The following is a 21,609-nucleotide window of genomic DNA, read 5'->3' as shown; positions in this document are numbered from 1 at the left end:
GCAAGTGAAACTTTTCCATTAATTTGGATTTTTTTAACTGCCAGATCTTTTGGATTATTGAAGTGGTACTATGGAAAAAATACTATATTTTTTCAGGTAAAAAAAAGAGTTCCAGTCAAGATTATGGCTTTTACTACTGTCTGGTCAAGACAGTAAGAGTAATTGGTTTTCTGCCTGTTTGTGGTTGCCTGGACATTGGGTCTAAGCATCTCTTTATATTTTCATCATAGCAGGTGGAGCTGAAATGGACAATACCTTGACTGTCCCCATCCCACTCCCTATCCAGAACAACAGAGGCAAAAGCAGGTGTCTCTCTTTACTGCTGGTACAAATCCAAAGCAAGCTGCCATTAACCTCTCAGAGAATAGTCTGCATTAACATAGCTTTTCCTGCATGCCTGCAAAATTACCTTACCATTGTGTACACAAGCCAGACACCGAAAGAGCTTGTCCTGTCACTGCTAAATCAAATTAACTGTAGCTGAAGTCAGATCAAAATGGTGCTTTTACACAAGTTGTTGCACATCCATCCTGTGCACTGGTATAGGGACCCAGGAATAATACCATGCATACTACTTAGCTGGAAAATGACCCTGAGATACAACTTTGGACCACAGCAAGAAAGAAAACATATTTTTAATCCTTCAAAGTGCAACATTGAATTGTCTAGTATTAGATCTACACACTGAGGGGCTTATCATGGTGTTAAGATAGCTAGACACGAGTGCAGGAATTGGGTAAAGAGGATGCAAAGTATGAGAAGATCAATAGGCACATAGATACAGCTGTACTGCTTACTGCTGTGTGGTGCAGAGAGCTGTGAACTAGTACTGATGGGACTCATTTACTGTGCTCTGAGTTAGCATGAATATGTCACCCTCAGGACTGCTGCCAATAGATCTGCCTTCAGAAACCCCACAGAGCCTCGGCAGCCTGGACCCGGCCACAGGCTCTACAGTGCTGTGAGCAACGAGCCTCATTTAATGATGGGTACGTCTTCAAAACTGGGATGTGTGCAAAAATACATCACAACCTCCCCTTTCATGCAACCCCCCATACTGGCTGATCAGATCATTCTTAGCTCAAATTACCTTTTTCTCACTTTGGACAAGGAAGAATTAAAGTGAGTTTGAGGGAGAAGAGAAAAGTGATCATCAACATGGGGTATGATAGGTTCACCTATATTTCTTTTGCACAGAGAATGTGAAATTTATGGGTGGGTTTTGTCATACAATCCCTTGCTTCTGCAGCAGTGCTCAGAGGATGTTTTTCCCATGCTACAGGCCAATTCTGTTCAGCCTTTATTCCTTGCTCATGCTATTATTCTGCTTGCAGCAATGGGAAAAACCTTTCTCAAACTAGCTGCAGACAGTGGTTGAATGCAACAGTATATATCTGATTATATGACAAGAGATGGGAAGGTTTTGCCTGCACAGGTGGGTGGCTTCCTTCCTTTGGGAAGATCTTTTCTCCGTGCTTATATCTGAACATCACAGTGTTTATGAAGTTTTAGCCTACTGAAAAGGATTTAAAACACTGGTCTTCCTGCTGGGATTCTGTCCTTTTATTCATATATATTTTTGAAAGATAAAGTACAGATAATTAATAATCAGCCTTCCAGTTGCTTTACTGTGAAAAACAATTCTATTACAAAATTTTACTATATGCAGAAGTTGACTGTCTCAGAGAACCAGCTAGCACAATGGATTCTTTTTTTAGACAAAAGTTATTACTTCTCAGTTACAGCTGTGTACTGCAAGCAGGGAATTACATTATACTTTACAAAACCCTATTTTCCCCTATCAGGTTCATGTGCAACAGGATTTATTCCTTCAATGATAGTGATATTCTTCAAAGAATAAGATCAAAATAATGTAAAATCAGGATGTGATGAAGTTATATGCAACATTTTCATTTTTCACCACAGTCAGACAGCTATTTCACTTACATTGGATGCCTGGAAAAATGCTGAATTTAAATAAAAGGCAATAGCACCAGTGAACTATAAGATCATTGAATGAGTTTCAACATGTTACTGATAAGACTGGGAATTTAAATACATACAGGTGTTCCTTATCATCTTTGCTGAGGCGGACAATGCACCTTTGACAGCTTTAAGTATTTGGCGGCTGCAAAGCTGTTTCTTTGTTCACAAAGATACTGTGAAGAGGAAAACATGCCCAGTATCCAAACAAGAAAGCAAACAGACCCAGTTTGTTGTCAGTCATCCAGGATCACATTCCAGCATGGTACTCTGAACACCATTGTGCTGCCACTTGTCCTGCTGGCACATGTCAGGACAAGGCGTCTGCAATCAAGGCAGCAGATGGTTCTTTGGGTTGCCTAGAATCAGGGTTGGCATGACACATCATTTATGACGTTGCAAAGAGAGAACAAAGTATTGGCATGAACCTAATAACAGATCTCTGGATATTGAAGGCATCCTGTATTCCATTAATCCCTTGTATTGGGTTGACCCCGAGTTGATGGACAGTCTTTAAGACCAATTACGCTTCTCACAATTTACATCCTTAAACCGCACAGAAAGGGGGGACTGCCCCTTTTGTCGGAGCTCGCTTGCCGGGAGGTGGGGGGGCTCCGAGCCTCCCGGCCCCGCCGGGCCGGGCCGGGGCCACTGCCCCTTCCCCCCTTTCCCAACGCTGCGACACGGACCCTGGGTCGCTGGGGGGGACTGTCCCAGAGCCGCAGGCAGCTAAAACCAGCCATGGACTGCTCACAGCTCAAACCAGCCATGGACTGCTCACAGCTAAAACCAGCCATGGACTGCTCACAGCTAAACCCATCCAGCGCAGCTTCTGGGGACAGGCGGGTCCCTCTCCTCTCCATGCGGAGCCGGCGGAGCCAACGGGAGCCGGCAGAGCCTCCTGTCTGCAGCCAGCACACTCCGTGCTGAACTGAAGAGGACACCACACAGCCAGCAGCACAAAGGGAGCGAGGCTTTCCCCACCGTAAAGCCTGAACAAGAACACCCTTCAACATGGCGGCTCCAGAGTCAGAGAGAAAGAGAAGTGAGTCACGTGGGACGGAGCTGGAAATGGCGACGGGAGAAAAGAGGGCGGTGCCGCGATTGTGGCGCGCAGCTTAAAAAACCTTCTTGCATGCCGTGGTAAGAAACTGTAATACCACAAACTGTTTGTCTCTCTAATCCATTTGAAGAACATGGGGGGATGGAGTATCTTCGTGTGCCTGTGAAGATTGTGAAGAATGCCTATGCCAGGCTATATAGAAGTAGTAAGAGGCTGTTAGAGACTTGTGGCGAAGAAAGCCTTTGTGTTCAGGCCAAAAGATCTTATCCTTAAAAAGATGAATAACCCCATGCGATGGCCCATGTTTTGCAGTGTGAAGGAACTGTGAGATTTTTCATGGGAGAGATGTTCTACACACAGCAGATTGATTGTTTCCGGGCGGATCTGCTGTTAGTGGCAGTTTGGGAACCACGTGCAACTGAAGGAAAACCTTTTTTTTCCTTAAGCATAAGAGAGAGACTTTTCAAGAACTGGAACACTGACTAACATCCCATGTTCTGTTATCCCTTGTGTGAGCTGGGTAAAAGGAGAGAAGTGCTGGGGGGGGGGATTTGCTTTAATTTTGTTTTGTTATTTTCTCTTTACTCTTAACTCTATTAGTAATAAAACTCTTTCATTGTACTGCAACTGTTTAAGGTTTGTGCCTGCTTTGCTTTTCTCCTAATTCTTATCTCACAGAAGGAAAATAAGTAAGTAATGAATATTTTGAACCAAAACCACTACATCCCTTCACACAGAACAGTAGCCCCCAAATTTCTGAAGGGTTTTTCTATTATTGTGCTTGCTAGTTTCATATCTGGTGATACATATGCATTCAGTCCATAACCCATCCATTTAAACCCAGTTAAAGACAACTGTTTGGGGAATATTTCAAGTTTTGACTACACTGGTGAACAGCACAGCATGAGCCTTGAAAACATCTGTGACTGCTGGGCCAACGATTGAATTGCCAGCACTCAATTCTTGGCCAGTTCATTTCATTCTGTTTTGCCAAGCTCCAGAATAAAAGCAACACAATTCTGAGCAGTGATGGCACAATGGTTAAACCCCCCAAAAGTTTCAGTGTTGCAGAAATCTCATGATCCCACTGCTGCTTGTATCCCATTTTCAGTGGTATTTCTGAAAGAAAGGAGTGAAATAGAGAAGAATACAGACCTTCAGTGTGCCTTCCCTGCCACGTCAGCTTGAGTTGTTCTGGGAAATGTTTCCAAGTGTTAGACTGTTTCATATTTTAATGCTCACTATACATTGGCTGAGAGCATTCCACAGAGCAATGAGCGATGACATCAAGGGTTAGAGAACATGTATTCTCTTAGCTGAATTGCTTGATCCAGCCAAACGCAGATACAGAGTGCAGATACCAATCACTGCACTTACATTAATGATGTGATGCTTCTGCAGTGGATCAGGCCTCTATGCCTTAAATAATCTGCAATTAGTATTAAATGACTTTTAGCATGCATTATCAGTTAAATTCTGAGGCGGAGGCCAGTTATCAGAACCTCACTCAGGTATAGCACAAAAATGTCTTCCGAGGAAGAAAGGGAGGAAGGAACAAAGGAAGGAAGGAGAGGGAGGGAATGCGACAAGGTTTTCAGTTACTTTCTCTTCAGAGCTGATGCCCTCTCTAGTCCTTCTGTGTAAGGTCCTCTTCAGTTTGGAGTGAGGTGACCAAGAACACAAGGTTTACAAAGCAAAGGAGAACAGACACCTGAATATATATGGCCTGCAGTCACTAGCAGAGATTTCATTCTTCTGTAAGGTGTTCCCTCTCTCCTGCCTCTGTTACCATTCATTTTTTGATGGAACTAGATGAACTTAAAGGTCCCTTCCAACCCAAACTACTTGATTATGATGATCGTGAAAGGCAAGGGGGTTGGAACTAGACAATCTTTAAGGTTCTTCCAACCTAAGCCATTCTGTGATTCTATGGTTCTATATTTCATAGGATATAATTTTCTAGTAATATAGTTTGTTTTTAATATGAGATAAAGGTCTTCTGAAGGTTTTGTACTATTACTTGGAGGAGGGTATGTTAAACTCATATGAAACATACAGAAATTAATATCTAGTAAATCTCTCACTTTTTAAGGATTATTTTAGTAGCTGTATTTGTTTTCTTATGGATCATGATCACAGTGTATTTTAAATCACTTCTGCTATGGAAGTTAGTGTCCATTAACAGGAAAAGTTTATTTTGTGAATTCAAAATGTACATAATTTTTCAGCAACTAAAATATATTTTAACATCCTCAAGCATCACAGTACTGGCAACAAATTTTACCAATATGGATAAGTTTAATCCAAGTTCTTTAAAGATGACTTTGATGCATTGAGTACAGATGAAAAGACAGAGCAATATATTAAATTATGTCTATCATCAGTCTGTTCTAATATATGTTCTCCTGTATTTTTCTAAGTAAAACCTTGGGCCTAATTTTTTGACGTGCTCTTGGTAGAAGGTAAGTGGTGGCAGGAGGAAGCAGTGCAGAAATTGCTAGGTGATATACAGCACCTTTGAGACATCATCCAGGTAGCAAGTTTGACATTTGAACTCAGACAGACACAGTAATTAACTCTGGGACGTGGCAGCTCCTGTTCTAGTTTTTCATTTTCATTTTACTCGCTTTCTTGTTTTTTACTTTGGGGTTTTTTTCTACTTTTTTTCTTTTTTTTTTCCTTTTGAATGAGAGATTCTGCTTTGTTATTTGCAAAGCAGCAGCTGGAAACATGACTCTACCCATTTTCTTATCTTATCTTGGCTCTGACTGCATTTAAATTATCAACAATGTTCAAATAGGCTGTGATAATGCAGCACCAGCCCTCTTGCAATGGGAGAGGGATGAATGTGGAATCAGCTTGTTGAAAAAGGAGAATCAGCACATCTGTTGTCTGCTTGACATGGCGTTCAGTATAACAATAGGAAATATTTAAATTGCAATAATTTACTATGATGTGTCTAAACATTACTGGAAAACAGCTCATTAGTTCTGCACCTCTCAGACTGTGAGACACGGGGTTGTGGTGAGGAGCTCTGCACTGGCAATTCCGAATTCTCCGCTTGGATGGCATGCACCACAGTGAAACTTGAATCCCTGATCTAGTGAGATCTTGTGGGAAGTGAGCTATAACTTAAAGAGTTGGAAGACTCTCAATTTACTTACTTGAGACAATTTATTAATTTTTATCATTTGCTACATAATATATCAGACATAATATTTTTTAGGACATGAGTGCAATATTTCTCCTCTATCACGTCCATCCATGAAGGAAGAAGTTGCAGTGACAGGAAATATGGTGTTACAATCACTTTTTTGCCCCCTAATTGTGTAGGAAATAGAAACTATTTGCTAATATTACCCACTAAACAGTGAAATTAATAGAATACAGTCTGTTCGTAACTTGATATGAAATTGTTTTGGAAAATTGTCTATCCAGGCCCAATAATAACTGCTGACAGTCCACTCTGTAGTAAAAAATTGAATTGTATTATTATAGAAGCATAGAATTTTTGGGGTTGGAAGGAACCTTAAAGATCATCAAGTTCCAAGCCCCCTACCATGGGCAGGGACACCTTCCACTAGATCAGGTTGCTCAAAGCCCTGTCGAACTTGGCCTTGAACACGTCCAGGGATGGGCAATCTACAAGTTCTCTGGGCAACCTATTCCAGTGCTTCACCACCTCACAGTAAAGAATTTCTTCCTAATATCTAATCTAAACCTACTCTCTTTCAGTTTAAAGTAACTCCCCCTTGTCTTACCATTGCATGTCCTTGTGAAAAGTCCCTCTCTAGCTCTCTTGTGAACCCTCTTTAGGTACTGGAAGGCTTCTATGAGATCTCCTAGAGCCTTGTTTTCTACAGACTGATTATCATGTTGAAGATATTACCCCAAATAAAGTATTTGTTGCAACCAAATCCAGCGTTGAAATTTTCTTTGTGCTGTCAGCAGGCCTGCAACCCAGTTTCTCTGTTTGCTGAACAAGCCTAGACAGAGCAAAGCAGATGGAACTAACCAGCATGGTTAGCCATCCAGTGCAGAACTCAGAGCATGTGGATTTGTGCTCTACTCTTCTACTGAGAGCTAGCTCCCACCTAGATCTTGCACAATGTTGTCAGGGTTTGTATGACCAAAGCATTTTATGTGTGGATGGGAATATCATCACGGAAAGGTGTAATTTAGCCACAGCATGACCAGCCCACACTGAATCCTGAAGACTAAAAAAGCTTAGCTGTGGGTATGTGTCTGCATAAGGCACTGCCGTGCTCTGCAGCAATAGCTCCTGTGAGGACTTCTCATCTGCAGTGACATGTATTAGCTTAAGTAATATATTATTAGCACTGCATCTTTTTATTGGTCCAGACAACGTGGTGACTTAAACTGTCAGCCTGGCTATTCAAACAGTCATTGCTGAGCTGGAACTTCTGAGGGAAATGTGAGGAGGTCTCTTGGCGGATTGGCAGCAGTGGGAGCAAGCCCAGAGGGCGGGCAGAGGGCAGATAAATCCAAAAAGGACATCATCCACATCCATAACCAGTAAGGAGTTTAAAAACCCCAGCTGATCAGGTCTAACTCAGTTAAATGTAAATGTAGTTTTACACAGTAAATAATTAATTCCATACGCTTCCTACTTCATGTTCTTTTCTTTGCCTTAGCTAGATCACGTCTCACTTTAAAAAGCAAACAGACTAAAGCTAAATGTCAGAAGAGTTTATTTCCAGATGAGTGATACAATTATTAACAAGCAAGTAATCAAGCCATCAGATAATATACAATTCAGAGCATAACTTTGACATTTTGACTAAGAGTATAAAAAGTGCAATTAAATCGATGCACTTCCCTAATAGAGTTCTTGCTTCAAAATTCTGGATGGCTAAGGTTAACTCATAATGATTTAATTAATAGTTTTTAAAAATACACTTGATCACTGCTATCTGTTTCTGCAGAAAATCATTAAAGCTCTTTAGTGAAACTGGCTGTCTATCACAAAGATTGTCCTATCTTATTAATAAAACTTTTAATGGAAATTTGTATGTATTATAAATTTCAGAGGCAAATATATAAAGGTATAATACAAAAGAGATAATCTATAGAGCCATCTTAAACAAGTCTACACGTTAAATAGCCTCAAGTATATTTTATTCTCAAGATAAACATAGGAATTTTTGTTTCAGGTCCATAAACACAATTTATATCTCTCCTTTATGTAGAGAAGTCACAAAATATAAATCACAGAGAAATAAATGTTTTCGGTAACATGTCTTGCCTTCACCAATCGTAACGATTAAATTAAATTGAAAAACTCCTGTAACATTCATGAAATTCAGATTTCAAAATTATACATTTTCTTAAAATGTCAGAATGATAATACAATCCAAGGGATTTAAATACCCATTTCAATTTCTCCTCTCCATCTCCCCAGTTCTAGTTTTCTATCATCTGGCAGCTGAACAAGTTGGAACACTACAAAGTACATCAGAAAAATGTGTCATTCATGTACAATTACTCATATGCAGTATTGCTATAAGCTGTGGATCCAGTTAGTCAGGTGCAATCCACTGAAATCATATATCAAACTCATTAATCCAGCATTTTAGAGTAAAATTGTTCAGTAGGACAGCTGGTTTTAAAATTATGAGCTGGTATCTTCCTTCTCAACTAGAGTTGCACCAACTTAGTGGAAAGGGTTTAATCTTACTCTCTTGAGTAGCTGGGTACATTCAGTCTTTCTGATGTTTCTCAAGTGAAGTTTCTCAAGGAAATTTTATTGTAAGTCTGAGTGGACTGATGGGAATGGAAAACAATAATAGAAAAAAAATGGCTATGAGACATGGTAAGTTGAGAAAGTGAAGATATTTCACTGTTTTTCAAATGCTTTAAAGACACATCATTTCAAAATAGGTATGCCTAGAAATTACAGTTAAACAAAACCCAAACATGTTTAAACTGGAAGCAGAGTCGAGTCTTTGCCTTCAATACTCTTCAGAACAGTTTGGTAGTGTTACAATGACTTAACCTTGATTTTCCCACAGGAAGAATATGTTGTCAGTAGATGGGTAAGTACCACAGCTCTTTGTACCCAACTATCTTTTCCTGCTGGCAGCTCCTGTGCGCACTATCTTAATCCACGCCTCTGCCTTTTCAGAGTTTTATCTGAAAAAAGAATCATAAACTCAGACTCAGAAATCCTATGGGACCAGGATAGGATTATTTGTTGAAAAATATTCAGGGTCTGCAGTATGTCACTTCTGTAGTGACAACAATAGAATTAATAATTGAGGCTGGTGACCCGAAAGCTGTGCGTAAACATTTGAAATGGATTTGGGCCGAGGTTTGTGTCAGTGATCAATGTGCTGTTCATCACACTTGGGTAAAGCTGCCATTGCTGATGCTGTATTCAGATGCTACAGTAATTACTATGCCACAGATAAGTTGCTTGATACAATAAACAAGGAGGTGAAGACACATTTTGATGAGTGTAGTTGACGTTTGCTTGTTAAAGGGAAAGGGGAACATCCTTACTGAAAAAGGAAACATGGCATATTCTTTTGAACCTCCCTCTAATAAAATTTTAGTGAAAGACATTGGTTTTTTCCCCCATGTTTTGCCTTATTCTCTATTAACATGTATTTCAGTAAGGATGTAGATAAGACAGGATGAGCCTCTCATTAAAAAAAGGAAATTATTTTACCTGAAGCATCACCTCAGTGCTGGTGCTGTGTTTGACCTATGTGTAGATTCAGCAATTTTGGGGAAGAATTCCATTACATTAAAAGGACACACAAACTCTGACACCACTAATAGCAGCCTGAAGGAGGATTCTGAGGACTCTAAAGGCGGTGTGTGATGTTGGCTTTAGGTAGCATTGGTGTGGAGGCCAGGAGGCCAAGGTAAAGGATAGAAGTCTACTTGTTCTGCAGTGCTGACACAGTGCTACAAATGATACAACAGTCCAGAATGCAGCTTGTAATTTGATGGCTTCCATGACTGTTTTGAATGGTCTCAGGAACCACTGCTATATCTTTGTAGTCCAAACATAGGTAGCCTAAAGCTATTTCAGCTCTCTCATGTGTGCTCAATTGTCATGTTCTTTTTTATGCCTGTGGGTACACAATACAGATTGTCTCCTGTTTTTCTGACAGGAAAAAAGGATCTAAATTTAAAGCATACTGGCTATATTTCAATTATGGGCAGATTTCTTTTCAGCTGAAGCAAATCACTCTTCTTGACATGCCATCAGAGTCACAGATGACTGACCTTCAGGCTACAGTGCAAGAGATGTCTATTGTATTGAGCAGCTGATTGACCAGTTATGGGGTTTTTTTCCTTGGTTTTTTTTTGCCAACAGCATATCTGGTTTGGGTTTTAATCTTTTTATTTAATGCCCAGCTGCCTTAGCAGTCCACTTGAAGAACTAACATATGAAACATATATGTTTTATGTCTGTTGTTTGTAATTAATCATCAGTGATTATGATGTGTAATTATCTGTCCCATTTAATTCAGTATCAGTAATGGATGTATATTAAAGTTACTTCAGCCATCTGCATATTTTTCCTGCCAGCTCCTATTCAGAGACCAGCTTTTGAAGGCATTTTTGAGCAGAGTAAGATGGCCATCTGCTAATCCTGACCATGCACATATTTTAAGATATGTTGATTGGATTATGTAATTGTAAATTAATTGTAAATAGGGAACCTGATATATGCAGTTGAAGACTGTGTTATCATTTTGTTGATCAATAATTACTTAAGTAATTTCTTACCATTTTCCCTTTCTAAATCTTGGAGATTTCCCATTTCTTGTTTAGATATTTTTGAAGCTTCTGAAACTGTTTACTATTCAAGGCAGGATATTTTAGAAAGAGTATACTGTACCCTGGTAAAGGACAGCAATTATTCCTCTGTTTATTAATCTAATCCCTGTAACAGTTTATTATTTTCAATTTAAAAAATGCTGTATGTATTTATGGCTAGGAGTATATTTTCATACTGTTTTCATTGCCCATTTAAGTAGTAGTAACCAGTTGGCACGTAAGGAGTTCACTTTGAAGTCTATGTTAGGTATCATTATTCATCTTTAGAGCTCACCTTCCTCCTAAGCCTCAAAAGAGCCCACGTGAGTAAGGATCTGGCTTCATAGTGTATAAAAAGGGTAGTGGGAACAATCTGTAATACCCTCTACCATTTCCCTTCACTGTCTGAACATTGTGGGAAAAAACCCTGTCTCTTCTGCCAGATGATGCAAATTCAAACTCTTTTTCTTCAAAACAATACTAATCTGACCTTTTACAATTTCTTCTTCTCACTGTGAATCCTTTTCAGTCTTGTCCTTAAAGTCTTTAACTGTTCAGGCAAGACCTACAAGTTTTCTTCATGGAAAACTCTTTACAAGGGAATTTGGTGCAGGCTGTAATGGATTCCCAGACTGCTTTATTAGTTTTGTTTTTACATGAAACTAATTTATTTATCTGTTCACTTACTGAAATCTGAACTTCAATTTTGAAATTGAATTTTCACTACACTGAGTACAGTGGGCCTTTCTTCTGACTATACATTCTGGTTAAACATGGACTTTACACAGAAATATCTGGCTATTTCCACCTACTAGAAAGAGCCAGAATTAAATGTATAAATGAAGTTTACTTGTAACCCATTTACAAATGTAGTAAAAAATAGTTTTTTCAAATAACTGATTCATCCTTGTGGAAAGAAAAATACAGAAAATATTCTTAAAGAAAGAATGGTTTTGAAAATTAAGAGTTAGCAAGATATTTAATAATTTGAAAATGTTTATGCAAAGTGATTCTGTATTCCTGAATTAACTACTAGTTTTTTTTAGATCAAAAAACACTCTTTTCTTTTGGCCAAAACTTTTTTTGGCAAAAGAATTTTTCATTAAAACATTTGACCCAACATTTTTTCCTACAGAAGTGAAAATATTTAAAAAATTCTTACAGGTAACTATCACAGATACTTTAATGCCTGATTTCTGAAATGTCATCCAATAATCAAAGAAGTTACTCTTCATTTTTTTTTACTGTGTTAATCAAAAGTTAATAAAATCCACATATTGCAAGAGTCACAATATAATGCTAGACTTTTTAATTCAGGAAAGATAGAAAATTAGATAAAACTGTGATCTCAAACCACTTTTTTGTTTGCTTGTTTTTTTACATTTAGGATGGAAATGTGACATATTTTCCCTAATATTTGGAATTATTTTCTAACTAAATCAACCTTATCAAGCAGCTAGAATGCTGCCAGGTCAAGATTCTGCCCCAATCCCTCCCCGTTCTCTCTCAGCAAACCTGGGTCTGGTACTTAATCATGGATTTATCCAAGATTCTTTCATCGCCATTTCACTAATAAAACATATAAAAGGCAACAGAGAAAAATGAAGTCATCACCTGAAAAGTCTCTATTAAAAAGGCAACTTACTTCTTCTGAATGTTATAAACTACAGCTGCTGTGAGAGATTTACTGTGTATGTTTAATGTAATCGTGTCACCGTGGTTTCTTACTGTACACATCTCTTTTATTAGAATCAGTGATTCAAACATAGGTTTCCATGGATGATCATGCACACTAATTTTAACAATTTATCCTTTCCATGGAAGCATTGTACTCTAATATATTCCTTTTTTTTTTCCTTTGTTTTTTGGCTTATAATTAAATGCTGTAATTTTGTAATTTTTATAAAGTGGGCAAAACACCAATAAAAAGATTTTTAAAAAATGTGCTTGAGGGTAAAGGTTTGGACTGTTAACGGTACACAGTTATTTTTCTTTTTCCTTTCCAGTGTGTTACAATTTCAATGTTTTCCTTTCATTGGCTTTGACTAATCTTTTTATAGTATAGCATACATGGAGCTATTGCCAATGCAATCTAAAACAGCATGTGACAAGTAGCAAACAGCCCATCTAATTTTAACCTTCTCTGCCTGCATACATGTTTTTTGTCCTTGTAGCAATAGAATTCCTCATCTGCCTGCAGCTGAGATCTAAACTAAACACTGCAGTCACGTAAATATGTAAGAAAGCACATTCAGTTTTTAAAGCTAAACTGAAACAGCTTGGATGTGGGGGCAAAAACAGACTTAATAAAGCCTTCATGGAAGTCTTCAGCATGGTTAGACAACAGGAATTCTCCTCCTTATTTGGTGTGTTATTCCTCATACTGAGAGCATTTAAAGGAATATTTGATTTCTGATGATATTTCTGTTCCCAGTTCTGATGTTCATGTTTCTGTTGGTCTCTGCTCTTCAGCACAGATATTCTATCTGTTTTATGAGAATATTTAAAATCATAGGTACAATGCAATGTGCAGAAAAGCAAGGGATCCCCTTGCAGTGTTGCCATGTTTTCAGGAAAATGCATTTAAAGAAAAGTCAAGAAGGTGGGAAAATAATGAATCTGAAGAGTGTAAAAAGGAAATGAAACAGTGAAGAAAGGACATCATTTTATGAGAAATATTTATACTGGAAACATTGTCTTCTAGCTGCCAATTGTTCTCTGGAAGTCAAATTATGCAAGAAAATCAAGACTAAGAACGTGACAAAACTACATTTTTTAATACTAAAAAAAAAGCATAGTCTGGACATGAAAACTACTGATGTCTGAGAAATCAAAGGTCAGAGCCACAGAAGAACTTCTCATAATGCAGCTTTTATAATATTTGATGTAAGATAAAGACATGATTCTAGTAAACCTGCACACTGGACTGGGATTTACATGGAAAGACTACTAGCAGGCGGATCCAAACAGTTTTAGGTAATAAGAAGTCCACTTTAGTTCAAAAAAATACAACTGTAGGTGCCTCAAGAATTGTTCTGGTAAAAAAAGACATGCCCAAAGACTTTAGGTCAAATAAAAGTACTGCTGGGCATTACCTACACCTTGATTTTAATTCTCTGAATTCTTCATTAGCCCCACTTTCAGCCTGTAGGTATTTATGTGGATCCTAAAAACGGGATTGAAAGAAACCAGCAGGCCATCTGGACTAGGAGCACAGGTACCAAGGAAAAAACCACTGAAAGTGCTTTGGAAGGACTCTCAGATGGGTCATGCATTGAGACAGGTAAAGGACAGACTCTTGTGAGTCTTCCTGAGTTTTAAGTGTGGAGCACCACAGGGGGTTGTATGAAGATCTTTAGGACTGGAACCTAGGCACCCATGGATTCTAGCAGAAGAGTTAGTCTTTTGGGCAGAAAACACACTGAAGCAAAGAGGGGGTTCAGATGCTACTGTTGAGTGAGTTTTCATTTAAAGCATCTAAAACCCGTTTGTTTCAGATCCAAACCCCTGTTCCTTTACTGCCCAGCACTTCATGCAGTCATTTCAAGTCTTCTAAATGGCTTGTTAATTTCTAGCAGTGCCTTGGAGCCAAAAAAGCTGGTTCTTATAGATCAAGATTAGTACAAAATTGAAAGAGCACTGTTAGGTCAATTGCTTTACTTGTTTGCATACTATAAACTACAGGGATACATTATGACTCTGATGGATCTGCTTATTTTAATATTGTGGGCTGCCTTGTACAAACAACAAACCAAAACCCAAACCACTTCTTCACTACCATTAGAACAGCAGAGAGCTTTTAAGATAGGAGTGGGGTTTTTTTGTATTCTTGAGGCCTCTAATGTTCCCCTCACCATGTTTTTTTCATTGTATTGACAGCTCAGAATAATTTCTACAGATGGATGAAAAAGAAAGAAGCAAGCTGGTGTTTCAGATAAACTGTTAGTATGAAAGTTAACGAGTCTAATAACAGCTGAAAGTAGTTTTAGGTAATTTGCCTGTTGGGTGTGGTACTACAGCAACTTAAACTGATCTCATATTTGGGCTGTTATATTCCTACTCTCCTCTCCCAAAGCCTTAAATAACCTTCACCCCACACCTGCAGGGATGCCCCCTTCTGTTTCCATGGGCAGCTCATCCAAGGAAATTAATGATCATGGAATGACTCCTACTAAATATAAAGCAAATAGTTTTGTATTGGTTCTTTATACCACTTTATACCATTTATATCAAATGAGTGGTTTGCCAGGGCAGTGGAGGCTGGGAGGAAAGCCCTGAGCAGCCAAGGCTGATGGTCACATAAAAAACCATGAAAAAACCATGATCTCTTTTGGGGAATTAAAGGTAGAATTGGGTTGTGAGCTGTAAAACCTGCCTGCAGAGGCACATGGCAGCACAAAGGAGCACATGGCAGCACAAAGGAGCACATGGCAGCACACAGAGGTTTGTCTCCACCGTACCCTGGGGGGAGGAGGTGTCACACAGCAGACCCTATGGAGAGGAGGCTGCAGGGAGCTGATGGGCGGGTGAACATCGAGTGACCATCCCACAGAAGGACATTGAGAAAGTGTGTTGCCACGGGATGGGTCACATAGTGAGAATTACCATATAAGGAAATACTGTGGCTTAGAAAAGTGTATAAAACCAGCTCATTTCTTTGAAAAAACGATTCAGATTCCCTGCTGGTCTGGGTCTGTGATTCAATTGCTGACACTGTCTGCTTTAGCAGTTCTCAGATTTTGCATTGTCATTTTGGACCTGCTGCAAAGGTGATCCATGTTATCATCTACAAGCTGGTGAGAGCAAGGTGGGTTTTGTAATGCCTGGTGTTGCTGAAGCAAGAGGAGTTAGTTACTCATGTCCTAAAATTAAACAAGTGTCAGCTTGATCAGGCCTCACTAGGGAAAAGAAGTCTGCTGAATACTGTCAACCACACTGAAATAAATGCAAAAAAAAAGGAGACTTCTTTCTCTCATCTTCTTCACAGTCAGAAATCTGGCATGGTATACACAACAATCATGTATAAAATTTTCAAGGTCGCTTGTGCCCTTTTTTCTTACTTATCAGCTTAAAAGATGCATTCTGATTACCAAAGAAGGTATGTCCAATTTCATTTTCTTATTGGAAATCATGTGTTCAGTTTCTTCTAAAGGAGTTAATGTAACACCCATCAAAAGAATATCTGCATTTGTCACAAAGAATTTCATGATCTAGTGGAACAAACACATAGAATTTCTGGAGAGAACCAGAGCTTTTTTCTGGCACAAGGAATATTTAGATAATTTTCTCAGGTTACCACATGCTGTTTATCATTATTAACCACATCTGAACAGTCAAGTGAAAACCCAGTAATCTCCAAAAGTGTGGCATAGATGGAAAGAGCCACCACAAGCGCAAGAAGCATCAGAGGTGAGTATTAGCATACGAACACTTTACAGAGGGCCTTGTCCAGCAGGACAGACCAAAAGCAATGATTGTTCTAGAAAAGGATGGCAACATATCAGCAAGTTTGTGTCTTCTCTTCGTATCTTCTACAAGGAAATATTTTTACTTGCATTGGACTTACCCTTAGTAAGTTAGTACCAGAACTGAGAGAGACGACAAAGTGGTTTGGAAGCTTCAAGTCAGTGGAACTCTCCTGCAAAAGAGTAGTGAAAAGGGACCCTTAAGAATAATGAGTACAGCCAGCTAACACAGTGAAGCTGGCTCTACTGGCAGTTTAAGGCATCCTAGCAAAGGAAAACTTTCAATTGACTTTGAGCAGGTTTTGAGTCCATAACTTGCTTAAACAATCTGAAGTATAGAAAAGACTGCTATTCGCACTCAGCATTGGGTTCAGACTCTGGTTGCTACCTCCTCTATACCTTGACAGTGTTAGGGAATTTCCAGCACCAAAACTACAGCAGAATTTAATGCTCTATGCAGCACCCTAACAACAATATCCAGGGATAAAGGGATTATTCTTATTTTCTTATTTTGTTTAATAATTGACTTGTGTAGTAAAGAGTGTAATTTTATGGAATTCTTTATAAATTTATTTCCTGATAAATAATTGATGACTATCAAGATTATATCTCTGGGGGCGTTCAGTCAGTCTGCAAGTCAGTCTGCAAGGTAAACTTGGCCCTTGGCTCTACTGCCATAGGGCACAGCACCATCCCAGCCAAGATGCTTGACACCATCCTCATTTTTTCAACTGGATGAGCTAATTGAGCACATCATCGTTCTGGCACTTTCTGGGATCAGCAGCTTTACTGTTCATTCATGTTCTTGGTCATGCACAGGCACAGCAGGATCAGCCTTCCTTGGAAATGTCTGGCTTTCTGAGCAATGTGAAACACCACTGAATCCAAGGTGAAGGTTTTAGGAAGCAAAGATTGTCCCGCTTCAGAGTAGCAGCAGAACCAAATACCCAACATGTGCTGGTACAGGCTGAGGGTCCAGGCACTTGGGCTTCATGTGGCGTCCTGGCATCTGCTTCTCATCTGCACCACGTCCTGCTCAGGTGACATGGACATGGTGCCAGTGTCCCATTGTCTTTCTTCTACCTCACTAATCTTCAGGAAATCCAGATTCCTGCTGAAGCATATACACATGAATATTTGTCCTGATTTTCATAACATGAATGCAGATCCACCCTCTGCCCCCAAAAGCATATGTGCACTTTGGCATTATTTAGAATCATTATTTCTGGAAAATAATTGTAGCATTGAACCTTCATGTCCTTGGCTCCTCCAGGAGAATCCAGATCTTGGGCTGATGTTCCCCAGCTGTGTGCATAGTGAGTGATGAGATCTGGGATGCATCACTATGAGAAAGTAGAGAAAGATGTGGGTGAGCATAGCTTATAGTTTTGGTAGCCTCAATAATCATAAATACAATATGTATCTAATGCTCCAGAAATAATTGCTTCATAAATTTCTTAAGAGCACATAGGAAAAATCTTATCCTTCTTGGAGGGTCTCAGATACCCACTGCAGCTGACAAACACAAACATTTTCTTTTTTCTTTTTTGAGATTTTCATTTCAAAGACTCAGTCATGAATACATCTGATGATAATCTATTTCTAGCTCTGTGTTTTATACATCTTTGATCTGTACCAAAGCACATCCAGGGGTGAAAGACTGGACCTACCAATATTAATTTACTAAACAGTTTACATTTATGCCTCAAGGCCTGCAATGGGAATCCAAATGGGGCATCTTTAGGCTGACAGGCAGTGACCCTCCCTTGATATAAGCACAGGAAGTTCACAAGACTGACTGCTACATCCATATGTCTTTTAGCTCAGACACAGACTTGACTTGCAGCTACAGGCTTACATTGTGAAAGTATCTGGATTTTGTAACGTTTTGCAACCCACATATCCTACGTACCTTTTAAAGAAATTACATCTGACACATTCATAAATTGCTGTGAGTCTTGGGAGTGGGGTGGTTAGGCTGAATTGCTTCCTTTACACCTCAGGACTGTCAGGGTTAGGGTCAGTGTGACACAGCAGAGCCAAAAGCAGAATGCAAGTCTGGGCATGGTCACTTGGATGGGAGAGACAGTTTCTTTGTCATTCTCTCATCTCAAAGGTGGAGTAGTTCCAAACAGAAGCGCTGAGGCACCACACATCACTTATAAAAATTAATTCTCCCAATTGCTGTCTTTACTTAAATGCTACCTGTGTAGCTTTCACAGTGACACATCCTCCTCCTGCTCAGTCTGAGAGATGTGAGGAGGTGATGGAAGGCAGAATGCATGGTTAAAGTGTTTTACAGTTCATAGGGTAAAAAACCTTCATGCCATAAACACAGACAATAAGAGAGCTGAAAGATAATTATGTGTTACCTCATGATTCATGTGATTTGGTTTCTATGGATTTTTCCAATCCTTGTAAGAAAATGCTTTGCAAGTTTTTTGGTAAGTTTCTTCATGATTTTTTCATTTTACATGGCAGTCAAAGCAGTAAATGAGAGGACGCAATTTGTGTTTGACTTATGATGTTGTAACGAAGCATAAAAATGTGCATGATTCTACCAATCTGTGACTCAATAGCTTTTATGAGCACAACTCTTGTATCTGTACTATGGTGTATTAGAAAATATTAGATCTATAAAAACACGTTAGGTGTATTAGCATACAAGATGTATCAGAATAAAAGACTTACAAGAATAAAATTACAAAGATGACTAATGAAGATAAAACAGTTAAGCAATTTGAATTTCTAATAGTCAATAAAATAGATAAGATGGCTATTGTAGAGGCATGTTACATGTTGGCTGACTTACCATGTTTTACTAACACAGGCTGATGGCATGTTACTTTATCTATACATCTGTACACAAGGGAAATAGGAAAGAGTCTTAGAGACTTGGTTGTAAGAAATAAATATGAGAAATCTAGGAAGAAGAAAAATTTTAGATAGGTATTTTTGGTTTTTTTAGAATTGTTATTGACGAATCTGGAAGACAAAGGAGGTATATTCTTGACTCATGCATGTTAAAACTATTCAAAATAGCTATTGATAATATCTACATGTTTTATAACCAAAAAGCTTGTATAAAACAAGTTAATAGTTTGTTTTTCTCCAAAACTCCTGGATATGTTTAAGCAGGGCATCTATCCAGCATGACTGGGAGCCAGCTTGATTGAAAGCAGAGCACATCACTGAGGCTAAAGTGTACGTAAGGTGGAAGTGGGGCCAGATTACATGGGAGGAGTGTAGAGGCATTGCCCAGGCATGCAAAGAAAAGCCAAAGCTCAGCTGGATTTAAACCTGGTGAGAAATCTAGAAAAAATTTCTACAGGTACGTTGTCAGGAAGACTGACTGCTGAATGGGGTGGTTGAAAAAGGACATGAAAACCACAATTAAGTACCTTCTTCACCTCAGTCTTTACTGAGCAGATATTTCCCCAGACATCTCTAGGTCTTTGCTGACTGATTGAGTTTGAGGGAGAGACACATGGCCATACTAAAAGAGGATTAAGTTATGGACTACTTAAGCACTTTAGATGTAAAGATATGCATAGGTCCAGACTGCATGCTGAGGGAACTGGTCAACTGTATTGCAAAACCAGGCTCTATCAGCTTTGAAAGTCCATGATGACTAGGGGAGTTTCCCAGTGACCATAAAAAGGTGCTTTCAAAAGGAAAGCTCTATCTACAGGACAGCTACAGATCACTCGGCCCCAAGTCAGTTCCTGGGAAAGTTTATGGAGCAAATTAACTTGGAAGCCATTTCTGAATGCATGAAGGCCCAGAAGCAGGCTATGAATGGTCATCATGGATTTATTCACAACAAATCATGCCTGGTTAGCATGAGTATCTTCTGTGATGAAATGGCTGGCCTTAGGAGCAATGGGGGAGCAGCAGATGTCATTGACCTTACCTTTAGCAAGATTTTTGCCACATTCTCTGATAGCATCTTAATAGACAAAGTAAGGAGGTTTGTTCCAGACAGGTAGGCTGTAACATGGGTGAAAAAATGAGCTCATGGAGTTTGTAGTAAAGTTGGTGTCTAGTTAATAATGGTGTTTCCCAGGGACTGATGCTGGGGTCAAAACTGTTTAACATTGACGTCTATTGATGACCTGGACGATAGGGTGGAACACACCCTCAACAAGTTGGCAGAGAACACCAACGTAGGAGGAACAATCTGTGTGCTGGAGGACAGGGTTGCCTTGATGACGAGGTTGATAGGCTGGAGAAGACCTCATAAACAGAAATCTCATGAAGCTCACTAAAGATAAATGCAGTGTCTTGCACTCAGGATGTGAAAATAGCGTGCAATCTTGCAACTGGAACACTGAATGGGTGGAAAGTAGGTTGGCAGAAGGGGATCTCACTGACAAGAGATTGAGGTGGAGTCAGAAGTTAACCCATGGGGTGAAGACCTGCTGTGTGGCACTGGCCAGAGCATGGAGAGCAACTGTGGGAAGGCATCCTTACACTCCTGAGGCTGCTTTGGGGCACAGTGTGTTGTTCTATTTTGCAGTTTTTACTTGCTTCAGCTTTCCTTGTAGTTCCTTCTAATCTGTGTTAGAAGCACTAGGCAAGCCTTGAACATTGCGATTCATTTAACATACCTACTGGAAGTTTTCTGTTGGAAGTTAAAAATAGATAAAAAACCACAGATTATGAAGGTACCTGCTATTGGTCAGGAAACAGTTCATAAAATCTGACAGCTGCTGTTCTTCTGATTGAGGGGAAGCATGGGAAATCTGTGCCTTTCCAGCATTGGCATGTTTGTGCTCTTTACCTCAGGAAGGCAGGCTTTCTAATGTGTTTATGTTTTAAACATAAATTTGTCGATTAAAATAAAAACCAACACTGTGAAGAAGTCTGGCCGAGGAATGTAGGTGTATGTTTTTGCAGAACTGAGAGCAGCCCTGTGATGCTGCCATCCTATTCCGGCACCCAGGGCAGCTCTCTGGGGATGGAGTGGTGGGGAGTCCCCAGGGGTTTGGCAGAGAAGGGTCTGGTAGTTAGGGCCCATCCCACTGTGTGGAGGAATTCCTTGTGGAACAGGGGCATATGATACCCCAGGAGAGCTTGGGCACCCCAGGGTTGTTGCAGAAGTATCCCTGACAGGGCCTCAGGCTGAAGATAGGCTTGCAAGGCACCTGTTAGCTGGAAGCCTTGAACAGCCTTGGGAAAAGGTATACACTGGTCAGCTCCCCCGCTGCTTAGAGGCTGTTTCGTGGGAATGGGGCGTGAACTTTGCAAAGTATAACTTGGTGAAGGTAAACAATAAAACTGGAGCACGATGCTCAAATCGGA

The 21,609-nt window shown here is 39.5% G+C and overlaps 1 long non-coding RNA gene across 1 annotated transcript in view; it reads right to left on the bottom strand.

Annotated features, from left to right (window-relative positions):
• Positions 1–7,741: 7,741 nt before the first annotated feature.
• LOC121659257 overlaps positions 7,742–21,609 on the bottom strand; it is a 38,086-nt gene continuing 24,218 nt past the window's right edge. The window contains exon 2 of the long non-coding RNA XR_006014233.1: positions 7,742–17,648. This is a non-coding gene — a long non-coding RNA (uncharacterized LOC121659257). The remainder of the gene's footprint in view (positions 17,649–21,609) is intronic.

The sequence above is a fragment of the Corvus kubaryi genome, unplaced genomic scaffold, assembly GCF_017639235.1.
Source record: "Corvus kubaryi isolate FWS band 111438036 unplaced genomic scaffold, C.kubaryi_AGA036_p1.0 split3-73, whole genome shotgun sequence".
NCBI classification, from domain to species: Eukaryota; Metazoa; Chordata; class Aves; order Passeriformes; family Corvidae; genus Corvus; species Corvus kubaryi.
This window is presented reverse-complemented; position numbering and strand designations above follow the sequence as displayed.